The 17,401-nt window shown below is 49.2% G+C and overlaps 1 protein-coding gene and 1 long non-coding RNA gene across 7 annotated transcripts in view; one reads left to right on the top strand and one right to left on the bottom strand.

The window, feature by feature from the left end:
* Positions 1 to 17,401, bottom strand: part of SIPA1L3 (signal induced proliferation associated 1 like 3) — a 239,627-nt gene that overhangs the window by 100,943 nt on the left and 121,283 nt on the right. The window lies entirely within an intron of this gene.
* On the top strand, positions 648 to 14,639 carry LOC131499389 (uncharacterized). The gene is made up of 4 exons (XR_009255848.1): positions 648 to 787; positions 6,907 to 6,985; positions 8,312 to 8,458; positions 14,462 to 14,639. It is a non-coding gene; the product is annotated as an uncharacterized LOC131499389 (long non-coding RNA).

Here is a 17,401-nt window from a genome sequence, read left to right on the forward strand (position 1 = left end):
ATATTTTAGAGTATGTCCCAGGTATCAGCTCATTTCACCTATAAATACTTAAGCTTATATTATCTAGAAGTCAAGGCCTTTATTTTATTTTTTTTAAGGTTTATTTATTTTGAGAGAGAGAGAGAGAGAGAGAGAGCAAGCACACACACTTGCTTGCAAGCCACGGAGGGGCAAAGAGAGAGGGAGAGAGAATCCCAAGCAGGATCCACTCTGTCAGTGCAGAGCCCAATGTGGGGCTTGATCTCACCATGATATCATAACCTGAGCCAAAATCAAGAACTAGATGCTTAACCAACTGAGCCACTCCTAGTAGTTAAGCCTTTAAAAAATTAACCAAAAATACTCTCATCACACCCATCTAGATTAACAAGAATTCTTCAATATCATGTAATACCTCACATCTGTATTACATTTCCCCCAGTGTCTCAAAGGTTTCTTTTAGAGTTGGTTTGCTCAAATCAGGATTCAAACAAGATCCCTACTCTAATTTGGCAGATAATATTTCTTAAGTCTCTTCTATTCTTTACTGTCCCCCTCCCCCCCATCACCTTTATTTTGATGCTATTTACTTGTGGAAGGAATGAGGTCATGCAACCCGTGGAGTTCCCCACTTTCAGAATCTGGCTGGCTGACTTGTCCATTGTGGTGTCATTAAACACATTCCTCCACCCCCTGTGAGTACTGCAGGTAAAGGCTGGACTATTGTCTATCTGTCCTGCAATCTGCCTGACCAGCCACCCCACCAAAAAAGGAAGTAAAAATGACAGATGAGTCACCATGAGCACTGGTAGGTTTGGGACAGGGGATGGCTCTGGAACTCTATGTGATTAATAGATACCATGAACATCAGCTCCTGTCGCTTCTTGGCTGAGATCTCCCCAGTGGCTCCTTACTGAATTAGAATAAAATCTAAATTCATCTGCTCGCCCACAAGCCCCTCAGGCTCTGGTCCCTGCCAGTCTCCTGATGCCTCTCCCCATCCCTGACTTAGATCCCATCACACTGGCCTTCTTTTCTGTCGTGTTGACATATCGAACCCCACCCAGGATATCTGGATATCCTTCCTTGGTTCTTAACCAGGCTGGCTCCCTTGTATGATGTCAACTCTCCAATGAAGCCTTCCTTATGAAGGGAAGCCTACCAATGACTAACGGTGCTTTCCGAGGAAGGAGAAGGCTGTGTACGTGTGTGCGTGCGTGTGTGTAGGGGCCATTTCCTAACCCATGTCCTTAGGTATGGAGTGAGCTGGCAGAGAGAGACCCAGGGGGAAGCATGAAGCAGATTATTCATGGAGCAAAACAGGGAGGCAAGCCTGTAGCACCTGAGAAAGTGAGAACCAGAAGGGGGTGGGGGAGGAGTCGGGAGCAAGAGTTTACCGTCTTCCTAGCTCCCAAGAGAGCATTCCTGAAGATGTAGCAGGGAGGCACACAGGGGAGGGGGCAGAGAAGGGGGGAAGGAAGTGGAAAGCCCCCAGAGTCGGGTTGGTTAGGGGAGACAGGAGCAAGGCCAGGTGAGCCTGGGTGAGCTGGAGAGCAGAGATATCTTCTAAAGAAGCAGGTGGGCCTCAGCTCTGGGGACCAAGCTTGGCAGGAATGTGGATGCCAGATCACTGGATTTTTAATTTTTTTTTAATGTTTACTTATTTTTGAGTGGGGGGGAGGGAGGGAGGGTAAGAGAGAGTGAAGGAGACACAGAATCTGAAACAGGCTCTAGGCTCCGAGCTATCAGCACAGAGCCCAATGCGACATCGGGCTTGAACTTGGGAATGGCGAGATCATGACCTGAGCCTAAGATCATTGGATGCTTAGCTGACTGAGCCACCCAGGATCTTTAAATCCAGAAACTAGAAATCTTGGATTATATGCAACTTCTCCCAGTTTGAAAACAAAAATATCAGCAGCAACAACAATGAACTACCATGCAGAGAAGATCTCTAAGAGGATGTTCAAGAAACTGCTAACATTGGTTGCCTCTGGGAAGGGGAATTAGACCTCTTTTCCCCCACTCCAAGCCCCCTCTCTGGGTTGGCCGGGGGCACTTTTTTTTTTTTTTTTTTTAAGATTATTTATCTTGAGAGAGAGTGCCCGAAAGCAGGGGAAGGGCAGAGAGAGAGAGAGAGAGAGAGAGAGAGAGAGAGAGAGAGAGAGAGAGAGAGAGAGTCCCAAGCAGACTCTGCACTGTCAGTGTAGAACCCAATGTGGGGCTTGAACTCCTGAACTACGAGATCATGACCTGAACTGAAATCAAGAGCCGGATGCTTAACCTACTGACCCAGGTGCCCCTGGCCAGGGGCACTCCTTATGTTTGGCAGTGCAGTCTCACCTCTGGGTCAGCCTGGGAGCGCCTGGCAGATTAGCCCTTTGAGGCCACGTTTGGGTTGGCTGGGAAAACCAGTGGCCCAGACGTGACCCCGACCTGCTTATGCAAGCACATCCTGACAGATGGGCTTTGCTGATGGCATTTTGTTTCCAGCTCAGTCAGAAACCCCCAATCTGTTTTGCTCCCTCCTGTGAAAACACACAGATGTTCCTGAGGCCCTGGTGTCTTTCCACAGATTCCCTTCCCGGGGCAGGTGTAGCCAAGTCTCCTGGTGATGCTCGGAAGGCTGAGTGATACCCACAGCCTCTCTGGGATTCAGGGACTGGTGCACAATGGTCCCTTTCCAGCTGCCTGCTGTCAGGCTCCCCCCTCCTAAAAGCATGCCCATCTTTCTGATGGGGAACCCCCCATAATGAAGGCCAGACTGCCTGGGTTCGGGTCCTGGTATGCCATGGACTGGTTACTGAAACTGTGATTCAATTTCAATCTGGAGAGAGTGGGGAGAATACCACCTATCTCATGGCCACTACTATCACTATGGTTCCTCCCTTCATATATCTTCTCCCCTCTCCCCACGCCCCCAATTACTGAAGCACAGCCAAGGGCAGGCTCAGCGGCTGAGTGTTCTTTTCTGCGCCTGTCTGTACAAGTTTCTTCTCTCCAGTATTCCTTGGTTCCTGCCTGTTTTCTATGCCTGCTCCTCTTGGCCTCCTGGTGGTCCGTAAGCCCCTGATAAATTCTGCTTCTGCCCAAGACTGTCAAACGTGGCTTCTGCTGCTGGCATAGGAGGACCTTGACTAATAATACCCACTGCTGTGTACAAGGAAGGCAGCTGGGGACGGTGGATGGGGAAAAATGGGAGACGGCAGCATGACGAGAAGCAAGTGGCAGTGGGAGAGTCAGGTGGGGATGCATTTGGCTGCAAGTAACAGAATACCATCCAATGGTGGCTCGGGCAATGAAGGTATTTCATTATCTTATGTAACAAGCAGACCAGGTATGGCGGCTCCACTCTTGGTACACTGCAATGACATTAGGCACTTTTTTCCCCTCTGTCCCATCACCCCCTGCTCCCCTCAGCGTGCTGCTGGCTTACATCTTTGGCTTTCGACCTCAGAGTGGCAAGCTGGCAGCCATAGCCCCCCTTCTCACCGAACCATGCGCAAGGGGGAAAGCAAGGGATGAGATGAGACTGTTCTTACTTCTTACCCATCTGACCCTCATCAGGAAGGAGAATGTTTGCCAGAACATCCCTCCTACCTCCACAGACTTTCTTTTGTCTAATTGGCCAGAATGTGGTCACATATGGCCATTCTAGGAGCAAGGAAAGCTGGGAAAGCCAAGAATCTGGGATCATTCTGATTGCCCATGGGCCAATGAGGACTTACGTCTGGGGCTGGCCACACTGGCTCCCTAAAAATGTCATGGTCTGTTAGAAGAGCAGGCACCTAATAGTGTGCCTGTGTAAATGCTCCCAGACTGTCACCTGTGAAGAAGCTGGGGAAGTCTGAGCTGAGAGGGTGCTCCCTTATCAGGCCCCCAAAACTTGGATGCTGAAACAGCAGACAAGTGGCCTCAATGTTCTGGCTCTGAAGGGCCTTGCTCTTCTGTGAAGGAGTCACGATGTCTGCAGAACCTCCCAGGGCAGAGCAGAAGGGAAAAACACAAGCTTTCCAGTGGCAGACACTTGTGGTTTGCATCCTCTGCTGTTTTCCAAAAACGGCCCAGATTTCCCTTTGGGAACCTGCGTTCTCTGACTCCCACCCAGTGGGCTAGAGGAGGAGATCCTTCTTGACCATGTAACCTGATCAAAACCAGTGAGACCCAGTGACATGGGTGCCAAGAGTCCTAGGGCTGAAGGCTGTGCTTTACCCTCTTACCCGGAGTTAGAGAGGATATGAGGGATGGAATCACTGCAGCTATCTTGTGACCATGAGGGAAGAAGGAAGAACCGTTTGTGAAAGGGGTTGAATGTTAGGGGGTGGATGTGGGAGCTGTAGTCATCACTTTCGTCTGCGTCAAGCTGGACCCAAAGCTACCACAATTGTACTTCCCACCACTGGATGTTTTAGTTACATAACCAAACAACATCTATAACAGCAGCTACCATGAATGTGATCCTTCTAGAGTCCAGGTCCTTCTCTAAGCACTATACATTTGTTATCTCTCTTAATTCCACAACTCTATGAAGTAGATATTATCTCTGTCTTAACATAAGGAAGCTGAAGTGAACAGATCAAGTAATGTGCCCGAGACCAGGTGGCCACAAGGTGGCAGAGTTGGGACTAATCCAGCAGCTTTGTTCCTCAAGTCAGGCAGTCCTGAGTTCAAGCAGGAGTCCTGGACCTCTAATTCTCCTCCTCCTCACTGGTGACACAGGGCAAAATAACTCCAGATCCAACTGCTCCTCTGAGTTCCAGACTCGGGTAGCCACTGCTTACTTGACATCACCACATGTATATTTCACATGCATTGCAAACTGCAAACTGCACATTCCCAACCTGAACCCTTGATCTCTCCCCATCCACAAAGCCCGTTCCTTCTCAGAATAGTCAGGGTGGGCTAAGTTATGGCCTAGGAACAGAGAACCCCATGTACTAGGGGCTTACCCGACAGAGGTTTGCTTCTTGCTCGTACTGCATGTCTACCAGGGGCGGGCCAAGGGCCTTCTCATGTCAGCTCTACTCCCAGGTGACAGAGCAGCGCTTACATGAGACCTGGCCAATTTCACGGGTAAGGGACATGGCCGAACTATGCGACAGTTCCTGCTCAGGAATGACACGTATCACTGCTCTCACATCTGACTGGCCAAATCAAGTCATACATCGAAGACTGGTGTTGACAGAGTGGTATGCCACAATATCTGTCAGAATAGGAATAGCAGAAGCTACTGGCTTCTTCCACATCTCAGGGAAAGGCACTTCCTTCCATCCAAGGACTCCAGCTGGAAACTCCCTTCACATATCCAATCCATTACCCCACATCCTGCTGACTCTCCCATGGGAGCTCTCCCATGCCAGTCTGAGCTGGGTGACTACATACCATAGCCTCCCCATTACCTCTCCTTCTGCTCCTGGTCCTGTAAGTGCCCTTTGCCATGCAGCAGGCAGAGCAATCTTAGGATTCATATTCACATTTGAATCTTAGTATAAATTCAAATCTTAGGAGAAAATTCAAAATCCTCACCTCAGCCCTCAAGGGTCCTTTCCTCTTCTCCTTGCTTTGGGGGTCCCAGCCACAATGTCCTTCTTTCAGTTCCACATGCCTACGGCTTATCCGCCCTGTTGCCTCAGGGCCTTTGTACCTGCCATCCACGTTGCCCTTTCCCTTACCTAGATAGTTCTTTCTCAAGATTCAGGACAAATATCACTTTCTCCACATGACTTTTCCTCCTCATGAACCTTGTTCAATCCCCAACCTGAGTACTCAGAGCACTCCTTTTTTTTTTTTTTTTTTAATGTTTATTTTTGAGAGAGACAGAGAGTGAGCAGTGGAGGGGCAGAGAGAGAGAGGGAGACACAGAAATCAGAAGCAGGCTCCAGGCTCCGAGCTGTCAGCACAGAGCCTGATGCGGGGCTCAAACCCACAAACTGCAAGATCATGACCTGAGCTGAAGTCAGATGCTTAACCGACTGAGCCACCCAGGTGCCCCGTGCTCAGAGCACTCTTACAGAGCATTTCTCTTGGGGTTACCTGCCTCAGTGTATGTACATCATTTACCATGTAATTAACTGGCCGCCATACGTAAGGTTTGTGAGGCACTGAAATGTGAGAATCTTTATTATTGCATGCCTCTCCCCCACAGGCCTGACATACAGTAGGTCATTAACAAATACCTGCTAAATAAATGAGTGGATGGATGACAACCTCAGACCAGGAGGAGCGCTAGCTCAGTGAGGGTCTGTGACCTGAGGGTAGGTGGTGCTTGCTTGGTGACCTAGCGTGTCTGCCCCTGGGAAGAAGCGTGTTCAGGAAGCTGAAAGTAATGTGTGGAGTGTGTGTACGTGCAAGTGTGTGTGTGTGTGTGTGTGTGTGTGTGTGTGTGTGTGTACACTGCCCTCGCACAGGCCTTACGATGGGGGAGCAGGTAGGTATCCAAGGTCTCCTTCCTAAGCAGACCTCTGCGTCCAAGGGTGCCCCCATCTGCTCCAGGGATTACCTCTTCAAGGAAATGTGATCCAGTCACTGCAATGGGGACTTAGTGAGACCTAAGAGCTCTGGACACTTCAGGGTTGTGGCACCAAGTCTGAGGGCTACTCTCAGAGGCTCAGGGGGAATGATGACCCCACTGCATGCGCCTGGCAATTCAGCAGTTTCTGGGCAGGTACAAGTCGTTCATTCGTCCAGTAAGAACTAGTCCTTACAGCTTATTCATTCATACGACCAACACCTATCACATTCTTCCAAATCACTTAACCCAAAAAGTTCACTGAGTCAAAAGAGAAAAAGCACTAAAAACTTATTCTTTTATTGAACACTGACCAGGCATGTATAACTCATTCATTCATTTCACAAACACCAAGCACCAAAGATGCATTCATTTATTCACCAGACTTCTCAAGCACCTACTATGTGCTATTGTTGTAGGTGCTGAAGAAAATACAACCCTGAGCAGGACCACACCTCTCCCTCATAGACTTACTCCCAGGAGAGGGAAGCCAGAGAAGTAAGTAAACCAAGAGAGAAAACAAGGTAACTTCAAAGGGTGGTCAGCAGTTTAAAGGAACACAATGTTGTGACAGGGTGGGGCTGGGGGCTGCTCCCAATGGGAGGGCTCATTGTGGAGTGCCAGGTGATAGGAAGAGAGGACGCCTGCCGTGCACCAGGCATGCCGATGGATGAGGCTGACACGCACGGGCAGGAAAGCTGGGAGTGGCCAGCGTACGAGGCCCCGTGGGCTTGTCCAAGGCAGGCGGGAGTGCTCATCCCCACTGTCCATTAGAGGCACCAGGGGAGCTTTGTAAAAGTATAGGTGTTCACAATCCACCCCCGGAGAGTCTGAATCAGCTGCTCTGGGGTGGGGACCAGGCCTGAGAGAGAGCCTTTTAAAAGCTCTGCAGCTGACTCTAATATGCAGCCAGGGCTGAGGACAGGGGAAGGAAGAGAGCAAAGAAATGAGGGCCTGACACCAAGCCCTGATCTGCTGCAAATGCAGGGGGCAAGCAGGGGAGCAGGTGTCCCGCAGGCCCCAACAGTGGGGGTGGTTTGGGGAGGGGCAGGTGGTCCACAGCGCTGGATGCTGAGGGGGTCACGTATGATGATGATTATCGGTCTGAAGGGCACTGGTGACCACTGCGGGAGGTATTTCGGGGGACTGCTCCTCTGGGAAGCCTTGTCCACACCCTTGTCCCTCAGTGCTGTTGACCTACCCTTTTTGGTTTTTTTTTACCTACCTTCCTTCCTACCATTCCCTAGACACAATCCTCCCCATCCTCCCTTTGGTGAGTTCCCAGGGGTCTGCACACCCCCTGGACTATTGGAGTTAGCCCACTGGAGTTTGAAGCCTCTGAGTACCTTTGGTCCCCCTTGGGACTCTGAGCAGCTCTGAGTCTGCAGTGGGATAGGGTCTACTATGTGCGTTCTTGCACAGGCAGGGTAGGGGGTGATGATGTGGTGATGACAGTAGTAACAGCAAGGCTAACACACACTCGGCGTGTATTAACAGGTGTTGTGATAACTTCACAAAGCAGGGACTTCTAGCAGGACCAGTTTAGAGATGAGGCAAAGGTCCTGTGGCACACCGCTGGTAGGCAGGCAGGACAGCGAGGCCCCAAACCTTGTCAGTGTGGCTCCCACACCTTTGCCCCCAACGCTCTAAAAGACGTGGCAGCCCAAATGAGCATGTTGTGTGGATACACAAATGATGCGAGTTATCTTCAAAATCAATTCATAAGGACAAAAACTCTAGAAAGTCAGCATCAGCTCAGCATATTTCAGGTTAAGAATCTGTTTTCTCTCTCCATGTCTTCCTCCACTTTATTGGAAACCCGAGCATACACAGGCCCACTGTGGAGCTTGCCCCAGGAAACAGAACCGATGGGATGGAACTTCCGGACATCTCATTAGGAAGCCCTGAGGCAGAGACTGCGCCATCAGCCCCAAAACAGGAGAGCAACACCGCCCCCCTCCACGGCCCCAGGTACTACTCTGATCTGTTTTTTACTCTCAGTGTTTCTGACCCCAGATGTGTGGGTCTTCCACACCAAGCAACCCTCCAGTTCTCTGCAGACCCCAATGAGGGTCCTACAATTTAATTTAATCCCGACACTATCTAGAGTTAGCACAGACCCCACAGGCTCAGTTCCGCCAGACTGCCCCCCCCACCTCAGATGCTAATCACCAGTGGGGGGGGGACGTCCCCAGGTTACCCACATGTCTACCTGACTTGATTACAAATTGGGGTTCCCACAACTCCCTCCTCAGGTTCTGCTGTAACAGCTCACAGAACTGAGAAATACTTTACTTACTATTACTGGTTTATTATAAACGATAGAAGTAAACAGTCACATGGAGGGATATTCAAGAAGTCCAGAAGGGTCTCGAGCACAGGAGCTTCTGTTGCCATGGAATTTGGGGTGCACCACCCTCCCAGCGTGTGGATGCGCTCATCAACCTAGAAGCTCTCTGAACTCTGTTTAGGGTTTTACGGAGGCCGCACTGTGTGGGCATGACTGATTAAATCACTGGCCATCGGGAACTGATGCAATCTCCAGCCCCTCCCCTCTCCCCAGAGGTCAGGGGGGTGGGGCTGAAAGTTTCAAGCCTCAAATCACAGGACTGGTTTCCCTGGCAACCAGCCCCCATCCAGAAGCTATCTAGGAGTCCACAGAATCACCTCATTAGCATAAACTCAGGTATGGTTGAAAGGGTCTTATTCTAAAGAACAAAAGAGGCCCCTATCACCCAAACCACTCAGAAAATTCCAAGGGTTTTAGAAGCTCTTGGGGCCAGGAACTGGGGACAGAAGACCAAATAGGTATTTTTTATTCACGCCATAAAAACTTGCACTTTCCTATTTAAGGTCAAAGAACCCAGAGCATGCTCTCTCTTTAAATCTTACAGTCATTATACTCAAACTGGAGGGGGTCCCAGGAGTCCGAGTTCCTGAGAAGCCTGTTCTCTTTGATGTATGTAAATCAAATGATTCTTCCCCTTCTTTGGGGGGAATAAGGGGATGAATTGTAATTATGTGCTTAAGTTTTAGGTGTGCACACTATTTTATTTATTAAAAAAAAATTTTTTTTTAATGTTTATTTAGTTTTGGGAGAGGGAGAGACGAAGTGTGAGCATGGGAGGGGCAGAGAGAGAGGGAGACACAGAATCCGAAGCGGACTCCAGACCCCAAGCTGTCAGCACAGAGCCTGATGCGGGGCTTGAACTCACAAACAGCGAAATCATGACCTGAGCTGAAGTGGGACACTTAACCGACTGAGCCACCCAGACGCCCCAACACACTGTTTTATTTTAAACTAACAATTCCATTTCTAGGAATCTGTCCCTCAGATATTCCCACCAGTGCATGCCAGAAGCCACACCGCCACACTGCCGTAATATGCAAGAGGTGGGAGCAGCCTAAAAGCCCAGCGGCAGAGGATGGGTTAAATGCATTTGGGTACCCCGACTCCAGGGACACAATGCAGCTGTAGTAAACAGTGAGGCAGAGGTAGTGCCAGGTGTCCTGCCTGCAAGATGCCCACATGCCGGGAAGTGAATGGGTACAGCTCATACTTAGAGGAGTGCTCGCTGTGTACCAGGCTAAGCGCTTTACACACATGAACTCATTTAATCCTCATGAAACCCTTTGAGGGAGAGGCTGTCACCATCCTCATTAAAAAAATTTTTTTTAGGGGCGCCTGGGTGGCGCAGTCGGTTAAGCGTCCGACTTCAGCCAGGTCACGATCTCGCGGTCCGTGAGTTCGAGCCCCGCGTCAGGCTCTGGGCTGATGGCTCGGAGCCTGGAGCCTGTTTCCGATTCTGTGTCTCCCTCTCTCTCTGCCCCTCCCCCGTTCATGCTCTGTCTCTCTCTGTCCCAAAAATAAATAAAAAACATTAAAAAAAAAATTAAAAAAAATAAAAATAAAAAATAAAAATTAAAAAAAAAAATTTTTTTTTAATGTTTACTTATTTTTGAGGGGGAGGGGAGAGTGCAAGTGGGGGAGGGGCAGAGTAAGAGGGAGACACAGAATGTGAAGCAGGCTCCAGGCTCTGAGCTGTCAGCACAGAGCCCAAAGCATGGCTTGAACCCACAAACCACAAGATCATGACCTGAGCTGAAGTCGGACGCTTAACAGACTGAGCCACCCAGGCGCCCCACAGCATCCTCATTCTAAAGCCAATGCAACTGGGGCGCCCGGGTGGCTCAGTCTGTTAAGCGTCCTTTGGCTCAGGTCATGATCTCAGAGTTCCTGGGTTCCAGCCCCGCGTCGGGCTCTGTGCTGACAGCTCAGAGCCTGGAGCCTGCTTGGGATTCTGTGTCTCCCTCTGTCTCTGCCCCTCCCCTGCTTGCACCTATCTCTCTCTGTCTTTCAAAAATAAATAAATGTTAAAAAAAAATTTTTTTTTAAAAAGCCAATGCAACTGAGTCCAGAGAGATTGAGTAATCTGCCCAAGTCACTCAGCAGGAAAGCAGTGTCACTGGGATTTGAACCCAGGCAATCTAGCTTCAGAGTTTCTTCTCTATGGTGCACTTGGTGGAGGGAAAGAGGCAAATTGCAGAATAAAACCAAACAAAATAATGGAGCTTAAATAAAAGATTTCATTAGAGAGAGAGAACATAAATGTCTATAAAGGAAAGGGCCTAGGAGGGCACCCACCAAACTGTTAACAGTGGTTACTTCCTAAGGAGTAAAACCTGAGTGGAGATAAAAGGACAACTTTTAAAAAAATTCTGCATGTCTGTGCTTGAATTTGTACAAGCCCGTAAGTTCAAGGCCCTCTTCAGGCTCCCCTATGAGGCCCTGCCCCGAATCCACATTCCGCAGAGAGGAGCTCTGTGAATAGGTTTGCATGCTTTCTTCCAGACCCTTCTCTCTGTGTCTACATGGAAATGCTCACAACTGCACAGGGTAGGGGCGTCTCAGGCTTTAAGTTTTCACTTTTGGAAGTGAGCATGTGAGGAGAATCATGGGCAGGGGAAAGCCACGCCCTGAAAAGCCCAGACTGTACAGGACACAGAGTCAGAACGGATGAGGAGGCACCACCTCCACAGGTGAGCCTTGCATCGGCCCCACGCCGACCTTGCCCCTAGGGCTCGTGGAGTCTGAAAACTCCCAGTGGAGATTCCTCCTTGGCCTGGCAAGCTGCTTGTATCCGGACCCACCGAGGGAAGGAAGGGGCACCCCATCTTGTATCCACATGCCCCTCAGTGAAACAGAGGCTGTACTTAAATCCTGAAACTACAATGTCGCCTTCTTTTAGTTTGCTAACTAGTATGGCTGAAGTGATGTAGGTTGAATGCTTGTATAATTACATGCTTACATAGAGAGATGAATTAAAAAAAAATAAAAACAGCCTTCATAGTTGCTTTTCTTACTTATTATCAGATCCTGGAGATTTCCTGATATGGCGGCTGTAGCTCAGTGGTTGGAAGCAAAGAATACTCACGTTCAATTCCCAGCTCTGCCACTTAATTACCTAGACCTTGGGCATGTCACTTAGCCTCTCTACATCTCAGTTTTCCCATTTGTAAAATGGAGATAATAATAGGACTTAACTCTTAGGGATGTTATGAGTTAATGAACGTAGAGACAGAATATCCCTGGCACACGGGGACATACAAGTATTAGCTGTTAAAATTTTACTTGTATAACAATAAAAAGAAAATCTCAGGCAAACAAATAGAACCAAATGTGGCCTTGGCAGGAGCCCTGGTTGCTCTGGGCTCAGGAGCCGGCTGGCCCCGGGGTGGCCTGTCTTGAGCAAGAAGCTGGGCAAGCCCCTCCTTCCTGGGGGGCCCACAGCCAGGCCCATGGGAGGCGCCCCTTCTGAGTCCCTGTGGGGTCGGGTGGGTTAGGCGAGGGTGTTGCCACCTCCCCCAAAGTGCATGTGGATTAAGCATCTTGTTCCAATTTTGGGCATCGTCCTAGTCACTTCAAATAATGAGACTTTGAAATGCAAAGTGAAAAAAGGATGCCCCCTGGAGCATGGGCACGTGCCAGGCCCACCCAGGAGCAGCAGGCCAAGCGTGTGCACTGGGACGATGCGACAGAGCTGCACTGGCTGGAGGATGGGTGAGGGGCCTGGGGTCGGGGAAGCCCCTTCGGGGGAGACTTAAGCAGGGGGACAATCACTGCTCTGAGCAGCCGGGCGTGCCTACCGGGATCTCACTGGCTCTGGCCAGGCCCATTTTTAAGCCGCATGCACTGGTGTACCTGTGACATTTATTTTGATTCTGAAACTTTCTGGTAAACAGCTGCTGCCTGGAGCCCCAAGAGTCCCCACTATCACTGTGTGGGGTGATGCTTTGGGGTCTGCTCCCACGGCTGTTGTTGGTTGGGGTGGTGGTTAAGTGTTTTTAGTATGTCCCCCAACGGGCTCACTCCTGTGACCAGGCCGAGCCTCCTTTAGAAGACAGTGTCTTGTCAGCACGGAGCCTGACTTGTGAACTAATCCCAGCTAATTGCCACCGAAGCCTGCTAAGATCACATCTGTTGGGCTTGGAGATTAAATCAATATTTGACAATTTTGATTAAATACAGCCAGGGAATCCTTGTCAGAGAACATCTGTTAAACCCCTGTTCTTTCCATCCTGCTCTTAGGGGGCTGACAGGGGGCATCTCAGGCTCTGCTTCTCCTCACCTGAGGAGATTTGGTGGGGGTGTGGGGGGGTGGACAGAAACAGAAAGGCTCCCTGTGGTGGGAGGGGAGGGGAGGGGAGGGGAGGAGAGGGGAGGGGAGGGGAGGGGAGGGGAGAGGAGGGGAGGGGAGTGAACCTTGCTAGCCAGGGGGGCACCATCTGCCAGCAATAATCACCTTACCTGCCCCTGACCCTGGGGGCTGCTGAGGGCCAGTCCCCAGCCAGCATGGAGTGCTTGCTGCAGAACACTGAACTCATCTCCTAATGTCCCACTGAGGCAGTGCTCTCTGTCATCTCCGTTTCAAAATCAGGAAGCTGAGCTTTGAGAGGAGACAGTGCTTGGCCAAGGTCACAAAGAGAATGAGAGGAGGAATGGGGGTCTGGACCCCCTGGGTCTGCTGACTCCAGGGTCTGCCCTGTGACCTCTCACATGACCACTCCGCATGAGAGACCAGTCATCAAAAGAAAGAGCAAAAATGGGCACTTGTGCCACCCGGACCCAGACTGGAGGCCTGCTCCAATGTCAGGTTCCCGAAGCTAGGGGTTACAATGGCAGCCCCCCTCAGCCCACAGAGCATCCCAGGGGGAGGGCCCTACGGTTTTCCCCAATTTGCAGAAGGGAACAGTGAGACTCAGAGGGGCAAGTTACCTGTTCCAGATCACTCAGTGAGGTTAAAGGCAGAGGTGGGGCTGGAACCAGGTGGGTGACTCTATGGCCACCATAACCACAGTCATCTCTAAAAAGCAGAGATAGAGCTGTGAGCAGGATGGGCCTCAATAAATGCCTGCTCTCCATCCCTGAGTGATTTTCAGACAGAAATCAGGCTCATGCTGGGATCCTGGGAGCAAACCCTGGTCCCAATACTCCACCTTGCTGCACTGCTGGAGGAGCCCGAGATGACCCCCCTAAGGTACAAGCCTGGTCCCTCTTAACTCCCTCCCATATTCCAAGTTCCCAGCAATTACCAGAACGGATAGAAACTAAGGAATTGGCTAAGATTATTTAAAAAAAAGAAAAAAAAAAGTCAGGAGGCAGATCCCAAACTGTCTGCTAAGTAAAAGAACCATTGCCGGGGTGCCTGGGTGGCTCAGTTGGTTGAGTGTCCAACTTCGGCTCAGGTCATCATCTCACGGTTTGTGGGTTTGAGCCCCGCATCGGGCTCTGTGCTGATGGCTCATAGCCTGGAGTCTGCTTCAGATTCTGTGTCTCCTTCTCTCTCTGCCCCATCTCCAACCACACTCCTTCTCTCTCTCTCTCTCTCTCAAAAATAAATAATTTAAAAAAAAAAAAAAAAGAACCACTGCCACGTGTGGCATTGTTAGAGCCCCTAATTTCTCATATTCCAGGGAGGATTTACGCCTGCCCTGTCCAGTCTCACCCCTACCCTGACATGGAATCTTACAAGGAAACTGGCTGCTATAATCAGAGAATCAACCCAGAAGTCCCAAGAAGAATGTATTCAGAAGAAATTCAGAAGAATGGCACACTCCCTCTTACAATTAAAAAAATTAGTATTAAAAAATTCTCTATGCTACATATTTTATACCTATATATCCACCGAAGATGATGCAGAGCAAAGATCTGGAAGGCCAACCTCTACCTGTAAGTGGTTACCCCAGGGAGGGGAGTGACAGTGTGTGTGTGTGTGTGTGTGTGTGTGTGTGTGTGTGATTCTATCACTGACTCCGAAGCTCCAAAACTTCCCAAAGTCACGTGCCTCACCTGTACACCCACAGACCACCTGTACTATTATTTACTTAAGTTAGTCCTTTCAACCAACTCACTTACTAAAACCTTAATAAGACCAGTGCGGGATTCGTTATATTTTTTCTAATACTCATCAAACAAAATGCACAAATATGAGCATCTGTAAAGCCTGTGTATCAATGGAAGTGAACTCTGGTACCAGAAATGTGCTGACATCAAAGCTAGAATGCAGCTTTGAGACATGACTCTGAGCAAAAGAGGCAGACAAAGAACAATGTGCATAATTTACGATTCTGTTTGTATAAAGTTGAAAAACAGGCAAAATGAAACCATGTTACTTATACTCTCATCTGCGAACAAACCTTCAAAAGGCAAGAAATGGTGACATGGAAGTCTGGGAGAGGAGTGGCTTCTGGGGGTGAGAGGGGGTGTTCGATGGAGGGGTACACAGAGGCTTCTGGGCTGCTGGCAAAATTCTTTTTTTTTTTTTTTTTACGTTTATTGACTCTAGAGAGAAAGAGAGAGCACAAGTGGCAGAGGGGCAGAGAGAGAGGGAGACACAGAATCTGAAGCAGGCTCCAGACTCTGAGCTGTCAGTCCAGAGCCTGACGTGGGGCTCAAACTCACAAATTGTGACATCATGACTTGAGCCCAAGTCAGACGCTTAACCGACTGAGCCACCCAGGCGCTCCTAAAATTCTTTCTTGTCCAGGGCGTTACATAAGTGCTTGCTTTAGAAGTGTTTCCTAAACTGTGTATTTACAATTTACATACTCCTCAGTGCAAATGTTAGGTGTCACAGTAACAAAGCTTTAAAGCCTTTCGCACTGGGTGAATTCTTTTTAAACAATGAGATTGTACTATTACATGTGTAATCTTAAAAAACAAGTAAGACCCTCTTTGAAGACCTGTGTGTGTTTGTACACACGCCCCGCCCCCACCCCCAACACACCCCAGTCATTCTCTGCTCCCCTGGCTCAAAATTCACTTTCTCTCCTTTAAAAAAGGTTTCCGCTTCCCAGAACCGGCAGAGCCACTTCACCTGTCCAAGTACAAACATCCTGGGCATGCTGAGAGTGCACTTCCTCCTAGCCCTCAGGGAGGCAGGGAAGGGGGGCTACACGCACAGCAGGGGTTTGGGGACAATTCACCACACAACAGCTGGGGACAGAGGGGCAAGGGCCTGCCCCCACCCTGCAGGAGGCCTTGGGGGAGGGTGGTGGCACGGGGGGCTGTGGGGCCAAGCTGCCCTTAGGAGCACGCATCATAGCCCTGCCCCTGTAAGCGATCCCACAGTGAGCTCCAGAAAGGCTCTAGTCTTGACCCTTGACTAGGTGCAAAGCCTCTTGTCAACCCGAGGACCAGCTGGCAGATGGCAAAGGCCTGCAGCTCTGTTTGCATAACACAGTAATCAAACATCCTGCCCAGGGCCCACATGCGGGATGGGTGCCCATGCTAACACCGAGGCAGAAGAGCTGGAAGGGGGCTCCGGGCCCTCAGGAGGAGCCCAAAGCGATGGCTCCACAGGAGCCCAGGAAACTATGAAATCGGCCACTCATTGCTAGGACAACTTTCCTTCTCTTCTTTCTTTCTTTCTTTCTTTTTTAATGTTCACAGTTGAGGGAACCTTTCTAGAGGCAATCTGGCAATAGCTTTTAAAAATGTTCCTACCCTCTGAACCTGTAATGCTACTTCTGGGAACTGATCCCAAAGAAACAATGGAAATAAAGAAAAAATATTATGGCACTGGTTATAAATTAAAAAAAAAAAAAAAAAGAACCAACCTGAACGTCCAACAACAGAATGGTTAAATAAACTATGACGTTAAACATTTATACACATGTACGGAGGCAGTCATAGAAGAAAGCCTGAAAAAAAATAACTCTAAAATGGGGGTGCCTGGGTGGCTCAGTGAGTTAAGCGTCCAACTTCAGCTCAGGTCATGATCTCATGGTTTGTGAGTTCGAGCCCCACGTCGGGCTCTGTGCTGACAGCTCACAGCCTGGAGCCTGCTCTGGATTCTGTGTCTGTGTCTGTCTCTGCCCCCGCCCCCCGCTTGCACTCTGTCTCTCTCTCAAAAATAAATAAACATTAAAAGAAAGAAAGAAAGAAAGAAAGAAAGAAAGAAAGAAAGAAAGAAAGAAAGAAAGAAAGAAAGAAAAGAAAGAAGGAAGGAAGGAAGGAAGGAAGGAAGGAAGGAAGGAAGGAAGGAAGGAAAGAAAGAAAGAAAGAAAGAAAGAAAGAAAGAAAGAAAGAAAGAAAGAAAGAAAGAAAAGAAAGAAAGAAAGAAAGAAAGAAAGAAAGAAAGAAAGAAAGAAAGAAAGAAAGAAAGAAAGAAAGAAAGAAAGAAAGAAAAAGAAAATCTGACAACTTTCCAAACAAAAGCCAGCTCCAGCCCTCCTACGGGTGGGATGTGCCTCAAACTCCTTCCCATCCAGGTTTTCATGAGCTCATGAATGCTGCTCAGGAAGCCTATGGCAAGGAATCCCACTCCCAATGGGCAGATGAAGAAACTGAGCACAAAGCGATGTCATTTCTGGACAACAAGAGCAAGGACTCAGGCCCTCAGTGTGAGAATA

The sequence above is a fragment of the Neofelis nebulosa genome, chromosome 17 (genome assembly GCF_028018385.1).
Source record: "Neofelis nebulosa isolate mNeoNeb1 chromosome 17, mNeoNeb1.pri, whole genome shotgun sequence".
NCBI lineage: Eukaryota > Metazoa > Chordata > Mammalia > Carnivora > Felidae > Neofelis > Neofelis nebulosa.